Source organism: Pseudopipra pipra, chromosome 28, assembly GCF_036250125.1.
Source record: "Pseudopipra pipra isolate bDixPip1 chromosome 28, bDixPip1.hap1, whole genome shotgun sequence".
NCBI classification, from domain to species: domain Eukaryota; kingdom Metazoa; phylum Chordata; class Aves; order Passeriformes; family Pipridae; genus Pseudopipra; species Pseudopipra pipra.
The window spans coordinates 1,492,625-1,507,785 of NC_087576.1; the positions used below are offsets into that span (position 1 = coordinate 1,492,625).

The 15,161-nt window shown below is 55.4% G+C and overlaps 2 long non-coding RNA genes across 2 annotated transcripts; both read right to left on the reverse strand.

The window, feature by feature from the left end:
* Positions 1 to 2,735: 2,735 nt before the first annotated feature.
* On the reverse strand, positions 2,736 to 3,858 carry LOC135403712 (uncharacterized). Its single transcript, XR_010425470.1, has 2 exons — positions 3,663 to 3,858; positions 2,736 to 3,362 (listed from the first exon to the last, which is right to left on the reverse strand). It is a non-coding gene; the product is annotated as an uncharacterized LOC135403712 (long non-coding RNA).
* Positions 3,859 to 9,913: 6,055 nt separating this feature from the next.
* On the reverse strand, positions 9,914 to 12,272 carry LOC135403728 (uncharacterized). The gene is made up of 2 exons (XR_010425479.1): positions 12,196 to 12,272; positions 9,914 to 10,242 (listed from the first exon to the last, which is right to left on the reverse strand). It is a non-coding gene; the product is annotated as an uncharacterized LOC135403728 (long non-coding RNA).
* Positions 12,273 to 15,161: the final 2,889 nt, after the last annotated feature.

Consider the following 15,161-nt stretch of genomic DNA (forward strand, 5'->3'; position numbering starts at 1 on the left):
ACCAGCCTGTGCCTCTGTGTGCTGAAATCCGGGGGTGGGAGTGCTGGGCTGGGGGCAGGGGGATGATTATCCCCCTTAAAAATGGGTGGGTGGGTGTGGAGACCGGACTGTGATGGCAGGTGGGATGTGGGGAAGGGTGGGAGATCTGGAGAGTATAACAGGGTTATGGAATGGTTTGGGGTGGAAAGGACCCCAAAGATCCCCCTGTCCCACCCCCTGCCGTGGGCAGGGACACCTTCTGCTGACCCAGGTTGCTCCAACCCGGCCTTGGACACTCTCAGAGATGGGGCAGCCCCAGCTGGGATGTGCCTGACGTTCTGCACCGGGACGCTCTGGGGGGAGCACTTGGACTCTGGGGGAACAGCAGAGTTTTGGGCACCCAAAAACTCGAGTTTGGCCAGGGGAGGGTGAAGGTGTTTGGCTGTGCCAGGAGGTGGCCAAAACCCCCAGTCCAGTGAGTTCCCCCCAGCCCAGGGGCAGCGGCTCCAGCCCTGCTGGGTCACTCCAGGTGAGTTTTTGCCACTGGATGCTCCGGGTCAGGGCAGGCCTTTGGATTGATTTCTCTGCAGTTATTAACCTGAAATATCAAAATGTCACCAGATCAGCTGGTGGTGAGGGAGGGATTCCTCACTGTCCTGCCTCCCCTTTCCCCTGACTGATGTTCCCGGAGTCAGAGCTCTGCCCTGTGATGGGCAGCGAGGCCGGAGGGCCCTGCTCTGCCCTTCTCCCTGGGTTTGCTCGCCTTGCACGGGGTTCAGATTAGCTGAGTAAAAGCTGCTGCTGCTTTGATTGACTCCCGGATCAATTAAAGCAGCGTGTGGACAGATGGAGGGCTCGGATCCTGAATTCTACCCCGATCTCTCCTCCTTTCTCGTTCTCCAGGGGCCTTTCAGGTTAATTGCCCTGATCTCTCACTGCCTTTTTCTGCCGGCCCTGAAGGACTGTCTGGCTAATGTTGCCCTACGTGGGCAGCGCCGCGATGAATCCAGGCCTGGGAGGTGCTGGAGGGGGGGAAGGAGGGAGGGAGAGAATTGATTTGCTCCATCAGGCAGCAGCAGCAGTTGCTGCCACGGTTTAATTCTCAGTTCAAGCCCCGTGGAGAATGCAAACGGCTCCGCTCCTCGGCCAATTTACAGCTGCTGACAAGCTGCTAAACAACATCTTTGTTAGCGCCCGTGTGAGCCCCGGGGCTGCTCCGCGGGTGACGGGGCGATGCTCAGGTAAGGAGGGAGGAGGATGAGGTTGTGTCTAATGAGCGCCGCTCGCCGCACATCCCCCCCGATCGCTGCCGCCTCTCTGCGCAGCCCTTTCTGCGTCCGGAGCCTGTCCTGCCCCTTCTCCGGGCTGTTGGAAGAGGCTGAGGGGTGGAAATTCTCGCCGGGTGGAGCTGGAGCTCCTGGCTTTGGGTGGTTGTGCTGAATGAGGGCGTCGATGGCCGAACGGGGCTGTTCTGAGGGGCAGATGCAGGCACGGACCACCTGCCCCATCCTGCAAAGAGACCAGAACCGAGCAAAACTGCGCAAAACACGAAGGTTTGAGTCGCTCCTTTGGGATCTGGAGTGTTGGAAGAAGAAGGTGGCTGCTCACTTGCCTCCCAGGGGATGGAGAGGGAGGAGGTGCTGAAGTGTCCTGCACTCCAGGCTGATTTTGAAGACATTTCATGCCAGTGTTTATGACACAACACCCTCGTGCTCTGAGGCCTGCCCCTCTCTCCAGCACAAAGTCCCTCCTGGCCTGAGAGCACCCAGGCCTGAGAGCTCCAGGAGTCCACACTAATCTCATCAGGCTGCACTAATCCCGGGCTGGAATTAGCGGGTGCGTTATTCAACGAGGGCCTGATATCGTGGTTAAGTAAATTATCTCCCTAATAATGACAAATCAATTATTGGTGCTGCCTGTCAGGACAATGCCGGTGCTGTACCTGTTTCAAAAAGCACTAAAACCTGCTCGTTCTCGCTGCCAAAAATTAGCTGGAGCAGCGCAACCAAAACAGTGGGGAATAATCCAGAGCACACAGACAGCAAGTTAATGAATCATCCTCGTGCAGCTCAAAGGCAGCACAGAACGGAAACAAACCCAGAAACCTTGTTAGGGTTTATTAAGATATTTTGCTTCTCTTTTAATCTTTCCTCTCCCCCCTCTTTTTTTCTTTTTTTTTTCTGTAGTTATGAGCCCTGCTGGGCTGAGAGTTTCGTGCCTGGGAGGGATCACACCAGTTCCCACCACACGGAGCTCAGCTCTGAGCTGGGGTGGGACTGACTGACAGCTGAGGACGCGTTTTTGGGGTGTCCCACCGAGCCGGGGAGGGGGTGGGACAGCGCTGGGCCGACATCTGTCCTTCTGGCAGGACATCCAGTCCCGCGGCTGGGCTGCAACAGCCCCGGGGGGACGCCGGGGAGGGGCTGGGGAAGAGCTGCCAAGCTCCAAATCAGCGCCAGGCACTGCGGGGACAGGCACGGGTTGGCACCAGCCCATCTCCCTTCCAGCACGGGGGGAGCTGGAAGTGGCTTGCAGGGGAGGGGGGTCACCTCTCACCCCTTTGCGTGTGTTTGCGGGCTCTAATTACCCCTCCTGCCGTTTGGGTGGCACGTGGGCATCCCTTGTTCGGTGGCATTATTCGTGTTGACAGGATTGATGGGACGTTTCATCAAGCAATTAAACAAAACAAAAAAAAAATAAATAAAAGGGTGCAGCTCGTTCCAAAATCCGAAGGCAGCAGCCGGCATAAATTAATGTGCGTAGTTTGAATGTTTACTCCAGCGCTGTTCTCTGCCTTCCCAGGGGAGGTAATTAAGACAGAGGCTGTTTCTCTCCTACCACGAGGTATCAGGAGATGTTGCCACATCCCCTTAACTCCCGTGGACCTCCTCGGGTCTGGCAGACGATCAATTCAGTGAATTGAGGAGAGGAGACTTGATTTCTTTTGCACTCTTAAGTTCAGGCTTTGTGCTTTCCCCGGGTGGGTTGGTTCGTATTTGCTCGGCTTCGTTACCAGCCCCGAGTGCCTGAGCAGGGAGCTCGAGGGTGGAGCAGCTTGTTCTTTATCAGGAGTTGATCACGGAGCTATTAATGGATGCAAATCTGTTTGTTCGCCCTGCTTTGATAAACAACGGGCGCTGCTGCTCCCCCGGGATGCCATTTGTGCTCCTGTTTCCTCTCTCGCTGCCACGCAGCCCCCGGGCCGTGGCCTGGGGCATCCGGGCACCAGGAGACAGATTTGGGGCTTCATTTCCTTCTGCTGTCAGCTCCTGGTGGGCAAACTCCCCGGCTGGCTCAGCCCAGGCTGCTGCTGTTGCTCACGGAACCAGTTCCCATTTTTGCTGCGTGACTTTGACTTTAGGACTGACCTTTAGCAGCTGTTCCTGCAATCCAGAGGTGCTGTAATGAGCTCTGTGCTATGAGGGGACCTTAAAGCTCGTCCAGTGCCACCCCTGCCACAGGCAGGGACACCTTCTGCTGTCCCAGGTTGCTCCAACCTGGCCTTGGGCACTTCCAGGGATGGGGCAGCCACAGCTTGTCTGGGAAATCCATCCCAGGGCCTCCCCACCCTCCCAGGGAGGAATTCCTTCCGTGTATCAGCGTCAAGTGCCTGAGCAGGACTTGGCCCAGCGGGGTCTCCTGTGCCTGGGGACATGGGGAGGACTTTGGGGGGCACCTCTCACCTTCTGCTGCAAATCACCTTGGACAGTTCCTTCCCCCTCTTCCTCAGGCAGGGACATCCTCCCTGGGGGGATCTGAGCCGTGGAGATGTGACCCTTGGGGACGTGGTCAGTGGTGGCCTTGGCAGGGCTGGCCTGGCAGCTGGCCCCTGTGATCCTGGAGGCCTTTTCCATGAGTTTTGTGCCTGGCAGTTCTCAAATAGCACCAAACCCCCTCCCCTTGTGTGGTAACCACCCCAACATTGTCAGTCCCCCTCACTCAGAGCCATTCCCAGCATCTCCACCCACCTCAATTCAGCCTCACGACCTTCCACGGGGACAAACTGCCAGGATGAGTCACATCCCAGGGCAGGGGAGGGGAGGAGAGCCAGGCTGTGTCCGTGCTCCCAGCAGGGCAGGGGGGGCACACCCCGGGCTGACTCACACTGGGGGGGAAGGAGTCCCCTCCAGGCCCCTCTGTGACTCATTTGCAGAGCCCCAAAAAGAGCCTGGAGGGTCCCTCAGCCCTGGCTGAGCACCAGGCAAGTCCCATGCTCAGGACAAGGGCTGTGTTTACACCCTGGGTGGAAAAGGGGGATAAGGAGGAGTTTTTAGGAACAGGAAGGTGAAGCTGTGTAGGCTGGGGTGGGGGAGTGTGATGAGGAAAACACCCAATCTCTGGTTTTCTGCCCCAGTCCTGGATGTGTTCCTGTGTCACCTGCTCCAAGTGGCTCTGCCTGGGCAGGGAGGTTGGACAGGATGATCTCCAGAGGATCCTTCCAACACCAACTAGTTTGGGATGCTGTGACCCACCCCCTTTGCAAGGATTTGGGGTTCCCCTTCTTCCTCGGGTCTCCAGCTCCAGCACAACCCTTGTTGTCCTGCAGGGAATCTCACACACTGAATCCCACTTTCCCCTCCAATTAGGAATATTTGCAGCAACACCTCGTGCTGGAGAGATCCTTCCCAGGGCTGGAGAGATCCTTCCCAGGGCTGGAGAGATCCTTCCCAGAGTTTGAGAGATCCTTCCCAGGGTTGGAGAGATCCTTCCCAGGGCTGGAGAGATCCTTCCCAGAGTTTGAGAGATCCTTCCCAGGGTTTGACCTCCAGGCACGAGGGCAGAGGAATCTGATGAATGCAAAAAGCCAAGTGGTTCTCAGGATTTATTTTGGGTTTTTGTTTGTTTAATTACCACCATCCACCACATTTTCATTTTTGAGGCATCAAAGGCAAAATACAAATACTCTCAAAGCTGGTCTGTGCCTGCAGTGGAAGGCTGTCTGTCTGTCATCTCCAGCCTTTGCTGGGGACAAACAAACCCTCTCTGCTTTGTTCTCTGGCGGTGTTTTGTTCTGTGCATTAATTTCTCCTCTAAAATTAAAATTAAAAAAAAATAAAAAATCCCCGAGATTCGGCGCTTTGCAGAAGGGAGAAAGTGCTGCTTAGGGGATTAAAAAGAAAATACCTCCTTTCTTTCAACTAAATTACAAAGCACTTGTGCTGCTTTGTACCTGAGAACGTGGAGGAAAGGAGCAGTTTGTTTTTAGAGCCAGATTGGATGGAGAGATGAAATGACTGAGTCGTCTTCAAAAGCCACCCCCCGGTGCCAGGGAGCTGAGGCTGCAGAGTGTTTGTTGGTGGCTTTGTCCAGGGTGCTCTGACATTCTGCTTGGTTTAGTCCTGATCAGAGCCCCAGAGTGTTCCTGCCCAGGGCTGGGAGAGGAGGATTTGGGAATCACAGAGGAGAATCACAGACTCGCTGAGGTTGGGAAAGACCTTCAAGGTCACCGAGTCCACCCTGTGCCCCATCCCCACCTCGTCCCCCAGCCCATGGCACTGATGTCACATCCAGTCTGTCCTTCAACACCTCCAGGGATGGAGAATCCACCACTGCCCTGGGCAGCCCATTCCAATGGCTGAGCACCCTCTCTGCAAAGAAATTCTTCCTCATCTCCAACCTAACCCTCCCCTGGCACAGCTGCAGACCCAGCCCTCTTGTCTTGCTGATGGTTGCCTGGGAAAAGAGACCAACCCCCCCTGGCTCCCCCCTCCTGTCAGGGAGTTGCAGAGAGTGAGGAGGTCTCCTCTGAGCCTCCTCTTCTCCAGGCTGAGCCCCCCCAGCTCCCTCAGCCTCTCCTCACAGCACTTGTGCTCCAGTCCCTTCCCCAGCCTTGTTGCCCTTCTCTGGCCCTGCTCCAGCCCCTCCATGTCCTTCCTGAGCTGAGGGCCCAGAACTGGACACAGCACTCCAGGGGTGGCCTCACCAGTGCTGAGTCCAGGGGCAGAATCACTTCCCTGGCCCTGTTGGCCACCCTGTTCCTGAGCCAGGCCAGGATCCATTGGCCTTCTTGTCCCCCTGGGCACACTCTGGCTCCTGTTCAGCTCCCTGTCCATCCCCACTCCCAGCTCCCTCCCTGCCTGGCTGCTCTCCAGCCCCTCTGGCCCAGCCTGGAGCTGCCGGGGGTTGTTGTGGCCAAAGTGCAGGACCCAGCACTTGGCCTGGTTGAACCTCATCCCCTTGGAATCAGCCCAACTCTCCAACCTGTCCAGGTCCCTCTGCAGAGCCCTCCTGCCTTCCAGCTGATCCACACTCCCCCCCAGCTCGGTGTCAGCTGCTTGTCTGACAAGCACTGGGAGGGTTTTTTCGGGGACGGTGTCTGGAGTTATTAGAGACGCTAAACGAGGAGCATCCCCCGGCAGCCGAGGCCCCTCAGATCCCTGAGCCGTCAAATCCGCGGCTGAACCCAATCATTCCATAGGAAACGATGGAGAGGAAGAGAGAGAGGAGGGGAAAAAAAAAAAAAAAAAGAATAGAAGTATGAAAATGACTCCTGTAGCACCTCAACCCTGCTTCAACCTCCCCGCTTTCATGTCTCGCCTGATTTGTTTTGATCACCGCGAGCCGAGGTTCGTTTGAATCCCATTCACGGGGAATTCATGGAAATGAGGAGCCGCTAATGAGTCGCGCAGCAGCTGGTGGGAGGAGGAGATCGGGGGCACCGGCGGGTGACGCGGCTCCCGGGGGACCGGGCGGGGGGGTGGGATGCTCTGCGTCCCCCGGAGTGTCTGGAACCCCGAAGTGGTGCCCGCGGGACCTTCCTGCAGCTCCTGGAAACACGGGCAGTGACACCAGAGCTGTGGGGAGTCCCTCACCCCGTGAGAAACGTATTGAAATGTCATTTTTTTAAATGAAGATACTTTGGGTTTTGATGTAGAATCGAGTCTTCTTTCTTTCTTTCTTTTTTTTTTTTTTTTTTTTTTTTAAATATCCCGATTCTCCTGGAAAAACTGGTGGAAATGCAATTCCTGTCACTACAGAGTGAGAACTCCAAGAGAGGCCTCATATTTTTACATCTTTTATTACAATAAGGCTCAGACCAATTCCTGGGGAGGCCTCGTGGGGCTTGTGTGTTTCCACATGTGGGGAGCCCCTAAAACTTCCAAGAAAGAAGAAAACTTATTTTTTGCAGAAAGAAAAGCCTAACTTGGAGTGTATTGGATTTTTTTCCCCCAGAGGCGCTGTCCAACATTAAACAGGAATTAAATTCAGTTTTGTCACAGTCCAGCGTTTCTAAAAGTGCATTTTTACCCCTTTTAGGGTTTTTTTTTTCCCCCTCCTATTCTAAATAATTCCCTGGTTCCTCGAGTGTCAACACACCCAAATGGAATGAAAAGCTGATTTCCATACACTTGCATCAAATACATCTGAGCCAACTCACCCACTGTTCAGTTTGAGGAGAAAAAACCCCAACTCCTGCTGAAAAGCACATTTGGGGCTGGCCAGGCCCCCTGTCCTTCAGCCCCAAAGTTGCAGTTCTTTGTTGCAGATGTTTTCAGTTCCTCCCCAATTTATTGGGATCATCACCACGAGCATTTCTGCCAAAACAGTTGTAAAAACTCCCATTTTCCCAGGGAAAATCATCAGGACACGTTCAGGGCTCACGCAGCCTGTTTGTAAAGCTGCGGCAGGAACCGAGTGGAATCAGATCCAGTTAATTAAAGTCTGGGGCCCTCTCCCAGACAGCAGCTTTTCCAAGCTTTCCCTGCCGTGGATACAGGAATTGCTGTGGCCAAAGAGCCCTGGGGAGAGGGGTGTGCTGGTGTCCAGCAGGATGTGAGCAACTCAGCTCCAAAAAAATGGGATGGAAATGGCTTTTTTTTTTTTTTTTTCCCTGAGACATCAACCATTTTTCCTCCTTTCTGTTGGGATTTTAGAGCAAAGCTGTCCTGGGACTATTTTTTGGGTGTGATTTTCAGATGGGGAATCAGCTCCCTGTGCCTCAGGCTGAGGAGGAGGAGAGTTCCTGAGGAATTTGCAGCTGTTGGATGTTGTTTGGGTTCACCAGCCCAAGGATCTCACCCGGCTCTGCCCCTTCCCAGTGGGATTGGAGGGAAGCACCAGCCTGGGGGAGGCTGTGGAGAACCAGGCTACCCTTCCATGTCCTCCCTCCTCCCTGAGGTGCCTGGGATTCACTCCCAGCTCCGTGTCCTGTCCTGGCTCCTGGACCTCCGGGGGGGTCACGGCTTGTTCTGGGCAACGAGCACCAGGCTGGGATTTAATAAAGAGATATTTGACTCTGCACAAAGCCAGGGGTCTCCATGGCAGCTGCGGCGTCTGCTGCTGGTCAAGAGGCAATTTTCTGATTAAACACTTTGCTGAGAGCTTTTCTCTGTGCCCCTTTAATCCCCGACCCTCCCGGAGCAGGGGGGGGAGGCTGGGGGGCCGTGGCCACGCTCAGCCCGTTCCTGTCTGCCTCTTTCCCCTGGTTCAACCCCCAGAGGTGAAGCCAAACCACCCCTGAAGGATTTTAAAGCATTGCTGCTGCCCCTTCCACTGGTACCTGTGGCTCTGCCAGCTCCCCCTCTCCTCTCCCGCTTCCCAACCAGGCTGTGAATAACCTGGGAGGTCAAACAGGATTTGTGCTGCCTCTGCCTGACCCGGGGGCCTCTGGGCTTGACCTTGAGGGCCAGGGTGTCTCCTGCTCCTGGGAATGCTGGCTTGATCCCCCATAAAGCACCCTGGGAGCTGCTGATGTGCCGGGGCTCGGGCTTCCAGCTGGGACCCAAAGTGTGGGGAAAGTGCATTTTCCAGGGGCTGCTGTGGCTGGGTTGGGAAAACAGGCTGGAAAAACTGTGGGCAAGTGGGAGAATTTGAACCTGGAGGGCGTTCAGGGCCCCTTGGCTGGAGGAGCAGGGGCAAATCCCCCCTGGGCTCTCCGGGTGCCCAGGGATGAGGAGCTTTGCTGGACACAGGAGTTGCAGCTCAGCTTTTCGGGTGTCCCTCACCCCCAGGCTGCACCTTGTGCCGTTCATCTTTTTTTTCCTCAGTACAGACCCTGAAGGGAGGCTCCTGAGTGACACCAGGCGTTGCTGAAGGCTCCCAAATTTGTTCTAATGACTCCAACCCCAAAACAAGAGCCCGGAGGCACAGCCGGTCCTTAGAGCGGTGATTTGGGGTGATTTGGGGTGATTTGGGGTGATTTGGGGTGATTTGGGGTGATTTGGGGTGATTGCTGGACTGCCCAGCTCCCCCACCTGGATAATTTGGGCCACTTTCCCTCCATTCCACTCAATTGATGGGGTCACTCCATTGCTGCTTTTCCAGAGCATTTCCTCCTGGAAGGGGATTCCTCCGGGCTGGGAGAGGATGGAGGCAGGGCAGGGGGTCCCCTGCAACGGGCTGATGGAATTTCTCATTCCCAGATCACTTCTCCAGGTTGAATTCCTGTGCAAACCACCCTCTGTGGCTGTTTCTCAGCTCTTACAACTCCCTTTAGGAGGCAGAGGGGAAAAAGGCTCCGTGGGGTTTGTTGCTGCTCCACGGGAGGGGTGAAGGGGCACAGGTTGGAAAAGGAGGATTTGGGAAATAACTGGTGGCAGGTTTGTTTTTCTGTTCCTTTTTCATTGAAGCTGTTGCCTGGTATCTCAAGCAGGGAAAGCATTAATTTATTAATTTATTGATTTATTAATCCCATCACCCTGGACCAGCCAGAAAAGAGGGAAGAGGTGCTTTTGGGCCCCAACCAAACGTTACCAGCACCATCCCCACTGCTCTGGGCTGGGGAGGTTGCACAGGCCAGTGGGGGGGGCTGAGACACAACTGCTATTTCCCATTAAGGTCTCTCAGCACTCAATTAATTCAGATTTTACCAGACAGCTATTTGTTTGTTAAATTAAAACCAGCTGGTTATTGAAAGAAACATATTTATTGGGAATTAGCAGCCATGTGCTGGATGGATATTTACTACCTAGTTGTCAAAGCTCAGACACAAAGCTGTGTTTAATAATCATTTTTTTTCCCCTTTCAATTAACTTAGGGGGGAAAAAAAATCATCCCATTAATTCCAAATTAAGTGCACATTTGGAAAATTTCAATTCTGAAGAGTGCTGACGCTGCTGTTGTGTTCCAGCTGCGGAGGGTCTGGCTCTGGTGAAGATGTTCTGGGATTTGTCACTCCTTACCCTTCCCCAGGCGTGGTCCAGGGGGCTCTGGTACCCCCAGAGCCTCAGCTCTGCCCTCCCCAGGCTGAACCAGGAGCTCTGTGGATCCACCCGGGGACTTTGGGCACCGGGTGCTGGCCAAAAACCACCCTCTCCTCTCCTCCTGCAGCAAAAAGTTTCGGGTATCTCAACGTTCAGAAGAAAATGTTGATAATTGGGTCTTCCTGGGCCAGGCAGGGAGGGCCATGAATGATTTAGAGGGAGCTGGATGGCAGTCAGAGCTCTCCAGCTGCCCTGTGCTGCCTTTCTTCCTCAGCTTGCTCTGTGCTGAAACATTTATTGCCCATCACAGGCCATTTCCTCAGGTGCCCAGTGCCTGACCAAGCTGTGCTTTGCCCTCCCAGCCCGGGGAAGAAAAGCTGTTTATCCACACAGAACTGCGAGAGGGGATTCGAGGGGGTGATGTCCCAGCCCTGCCTCCCACGGGGGTGCTGGACCTGCTGCCTGTGAGTGGTTTTGTTGGGTTGCCAGACGTGCCCTCGGACGAGTTATTCCCCTTTCCTGACCCTCAGCTCCCCCCTGTGCACAAGGGCTTTGCTCTCCCAGTGCAGGCAGCTGAAAGGCCCCCTTTGAAACGTGCCCTGGGTGCCCCGGGGAAGGACGTTTGTGCCTCATTGCCCCGAGTTTAACTCAGTGGTGCCTTTTCTTTCCCTTCGAACCGAAGGTGTCTGTGAGCTCTGCCCGGAGGGGAGCGGCCAAACAACCCGAACAACGCGGCTCCATCTGCCCGGGGCCAAGCCTGACCTCTGCCTCCCTCCTCCCGGCTCAAAGGAGGTGGAGAAGGGGGAGGTTTGTGCGGAAAGCAGGAACTGCGGGGATGGAGAGAACAAAAACCGTCTGAGGGTTCACTTCCAGCTCCTCCGGCTGCGACGAGGAGCAGCATCCCGGGGGCTGGGAGGGGAGGGCTCAGGCATCGCTGGATCCCCCTTGTCCCGGCAAACCCTCCTTCCTGGGGCCGGCAGGGAGCGATGGAAGCAGCGCAGGGGTGATGTGTAGGATTCCCGGGGGCAGCGCCAAGCCCTGCGACCCGCGGGGCCGGGCTGGCGTGGACCCCGCTAGATGGCAATGCGAATCTGTGCCGCAGCTCCGGCACGGCTCAGGAATTCTCGGCTCCCGCAGCCTCCCCGGCGCTGTCCTGGTGCCCTGGCAGGACCTGGCACCGCGCACGGGTCGGGCTGGGCGAGGGCACGGGGAGCGCCGAGGTGGCTTCTCCTCCCGCCGAGGGGAAGAGCTGCTTGGGACACCCAAAATGTTTGCAGGGATAAAGCCCACCCTGCTTTTTTTCGCCAGGAGGTGATGTGTGTGAGGGCACACACGCCTGGAACATGCCTGGAACATGCCTGGAACATGCCTGGAACACGCCTGGAACACGCCTGGAACACGCCTGGAACATGCCTGTCCCTGTGAGCTCTGAGTTCCCCACGTCAGAGGTGACAGCCCCGCGTGTCAGGGACCAGCAGGCTGGGCACAGTTCTCCCCTGCTCCTTCTCCTGCCTCCTTTCAAGGGCTGCATTCTCGTTGCCTCAGCAGCACAGACAGCAGGCAGAAGCACCTGCTCCGTGTCCCACTCACCTGCTGCATCCACATCCCTCCCTTCTCCTCAGCCTTTCCTCTCTTCTCTGTGGAAATCTGCTCTCAGCAGCTCCCTTTATTCTCTCAGGCCAGTGGATACACCAAATCCTTTTTTTCCCCCCTCCCAGGCACCTTTATCACTATTTCCCCCTCCTGTCAGGGGGTTGCAGAGCCAGAAGGTCCCCCCTGAGCCTCCTTTTCCCCAGGCTGAGCCCCTCCAGCTCCCTCAGCTGCTCCTGCTGCTCCAGCCCCTTCCCAGCTCCGTTCCCTCCCCTGGACACGCTCCAGCCCCTCAGTGTCTCACCATGAGAGGCCCAGAACTGGGCACAGCCCTCGGGGTGCCCCAGCAGTGCCAGCACAGGGGGACAATCCCTGCCCTGCTCCTGCTGCCCCAGCAGCCCCCTGGGAGCTCAGCCCTGGCTGCTGCAGCACGAGGGTTAATAACTCCTCCTGCCCCCCCTGGCCCTGCAGGCAGCAGCATTACCTGGGTGGAGAAGGACTTGCAGGATGTGCTGGTGTTCAGCCCCTGGGGCACCAGCTGTTATCTCTGACACCCAATCCTGAGCAGTAAATACAGGGCTGAGCTAATCCTGCTCCCTGTCCTTCTGCTGCCCTCCCTCCCTCCCTCCCTCCCTCCCAGCAGTTTCTCTCCTCCCCGGCCCCAAACCCTGCAGATGTGGCACTTTTAGGACACGGGTGAGCGCTGGCCTTGGCAGTGCCGGGCTGACAGTTGAACTTGGTGATCCTAAAGGTCTTTTCCAGCCTGGAGGATCCCGGGATTTCCCAAGGGAATGGAGCCCCTGATGGCATCGTTGCCCCCGGGGGTGGTGCTTTGCCTGCCCTGGCACACCCGGGCACCAAAACCCTTAATCCAGGCGAGTAATTACATTTGAGAGGAACAACAAACAGAGATCAGTGAGCAGCCTGTGATGTTTGCTGGAGACATTTGTGGTCTCTCAGCTGGGTTATTGGGACCAGCCAAGGAATGCAGGCGTGCAGGGCAGCCCTGGGGCTCGGCTGTGATGCTGCTGCTCTTCCCAACCCCTGGCTCTGCTCCCCCCATCCATCCCCCCGCCGTTATTCCAAAGGAAAACACGGGCCTTGTTATCAAATTTTAAGGAAAGGAGTTCACAGCACTGAGGGGTTGATTGAAGGGCTGGCTTTGAAGGGGAGGGAGGCAGGGAAGGGAGGCAGGGAAGGGAGGCAGGTTCCTTCCATCCCCCCAGGCTGGTCCCTGCCCTTATCTCCAGGTTTTATGGCATAATCTGCCCGGCCTCCCTCTGCTTCCTGCCTTGGCATTAGATAAGGGAGAAGATAGTGAGGGAATATAAACTTTAGAGCCTGTGGCAGAGACTCATTTTTTCTCATCTCAAGCAAGGGGAAAGGATATAAAATGAAAAGCAAGCCACCGATAAAAAAAAGTTGTATTTCTTTAAAAGGAAAAGAAAAATACAACCGTGGCTGCCTGTGCTTGTACCCGAGGCCTTCACACAGCAACAGGGAACTGCAAACCCTGTCCCAGCAGCTCCAAAGTCCTGAGACAGCGGCCTGTAAAAGGTTAAAGTAAGGAAAAAAAAATAAAAAGGGGAAAACCAGAGCCCTGTTCATAATTCTTGTTTGTGATGGTGTGAATTGGCTCGGAGTGCACCTGCTCGTTATCGAGGACGGAATCAAGTGGCTTTCGGGTAATACATGGAATTTATTTGCACTTGCAATATGTAATCTAATACGTATAAATTTGCAGCTAAATAGAAACACTCTGGAGCTCTCGAGTGGAATTGATGCTGTGGTGAAGTGAGCAGGGCCTGCCAGCCCGGCAGAGCTGAGTGTCTCTGCCACCCCCAAAATCCGGGTTAATTTGGGAGTGTTGGGTCTGGGCTGGAGGGCAGAGCTCCCTGCTCCTGCTGGGGAACCCTCTGGCTTTAGGATGCTTTTAACCCCATCCTGGAAGTGTCCAAGGCCAGGCTGGAGCAACCTGGGCTGGTGGGAGCTGTCCCTGCCCACGGCAAAGGGGGCACTGGCTGATCCTTGAGATCCCTTCCCGTCCAAACCACTCTGGGCTGATTCAGTGCTGGGAGTTTACCTGGCTCAAATCTGATCCCAAATCTCCATCCCTGCCCCAACTGGCCCCATGAGGAGCTCCCTGATGTCCTGACTCAGTGGTCAGAGCCCTGCCCGGGCTGCTCCTGCCACGGGGGGAAACCAAACACGAACGTGCCGAGAAGAAAAACAGTGTCTGGGGAGGAAATGAGCAACACTCACATGGCAAGAAAACATCCCTATCATGCAATTATTTCTAAACATGTTATTTTATGATCCTTCAAAAAAAAAAAAACCCTGCAGAATAAGAGAGGAGGAGGCAAAGTGAGCAATCAGGGAATCATTCTCAGTTTAAATTGCCCTCAGGAAACGAATGTGTCAGAGTAGATTGAAAGATGGTGTTATCCCAGGAGAGGGAAGGAGAGACAGAAACAAATAGAGACGGGGAAGCTGCTGTACAAAGAGATGGGGAGGGGCTGGGAGACCTGGGTGGATCCCTGTGGGCGACAGCTCCAGATCCTCCCCCCCCCGGGGCAGCTCTGGTGACACCTCAGTGCACTTTATTAAGGACCAATTTATAAATAGCACAGGGAGGGGGAAATAAATGACAAATAGATGTTTTAATGAATGGAGAATTAATTGCTTCAGAACCCAACAGCTCAATAAGCTGCTGCTTTGCTGTCTCCAGGGCTTCTTTTTAATTTGCCACCGTAGGCTGAGGCACAACAGCTCCTGTCCCCCGGCCATGTGCCACACACTGGCCACCGTGGCTCCAGCGAGCCTGACGTGCCTGTGAAGTGGAGATTCTGCCTTTATAAATCATTTATAAACGAGCCACCGCTGAAATCAGCGACTGAACTTCTGCTCCAGGACTCGACTTTGCCCTTTCCCAGAGCTGCCTCTCCCCAGAGGATCCCTTTGCCCCTGACAACAGGGGTGTCCTCTGGGTTTCCAGTTTTCCCACCTGTGCCTGTGCCTGTAATTGCACAGGAGCCAGAGCAGCTGTGCCTGTGCCTTTGATTAGCACACAGAACCCACTTCAGAGGGAGCAGTCCTGCACTACACCTGCTTTCTGGTGGCTTTGCTCAGTGAGCTGCTCCAGGCTGCCAGCTCCCCAAATATCTCTCAATCCAGTGGTCCAGGAGGGCTCTGGGGACCCCCCACCCCTCTCCATGGCTTTGCACCATCAGCAGCCCCTCACTCCACCTTTCTTAACGAGCACTGACCCATTCTTCAAGCAAATAAATATAAATTAGAGGGGAAAAGTGCTCCAGGAGGTGAACCAGGACCCAAGGTGATGCTGTTTGCAGCCAGCCCGTCCCCCCCACCCCTGCAGCATCGCTGGCCTGGGGGAATTTGGGGCCAGACACTGATTTTTGCAGAGCTGTGAAAGCCACGCTCTGGGTGTTT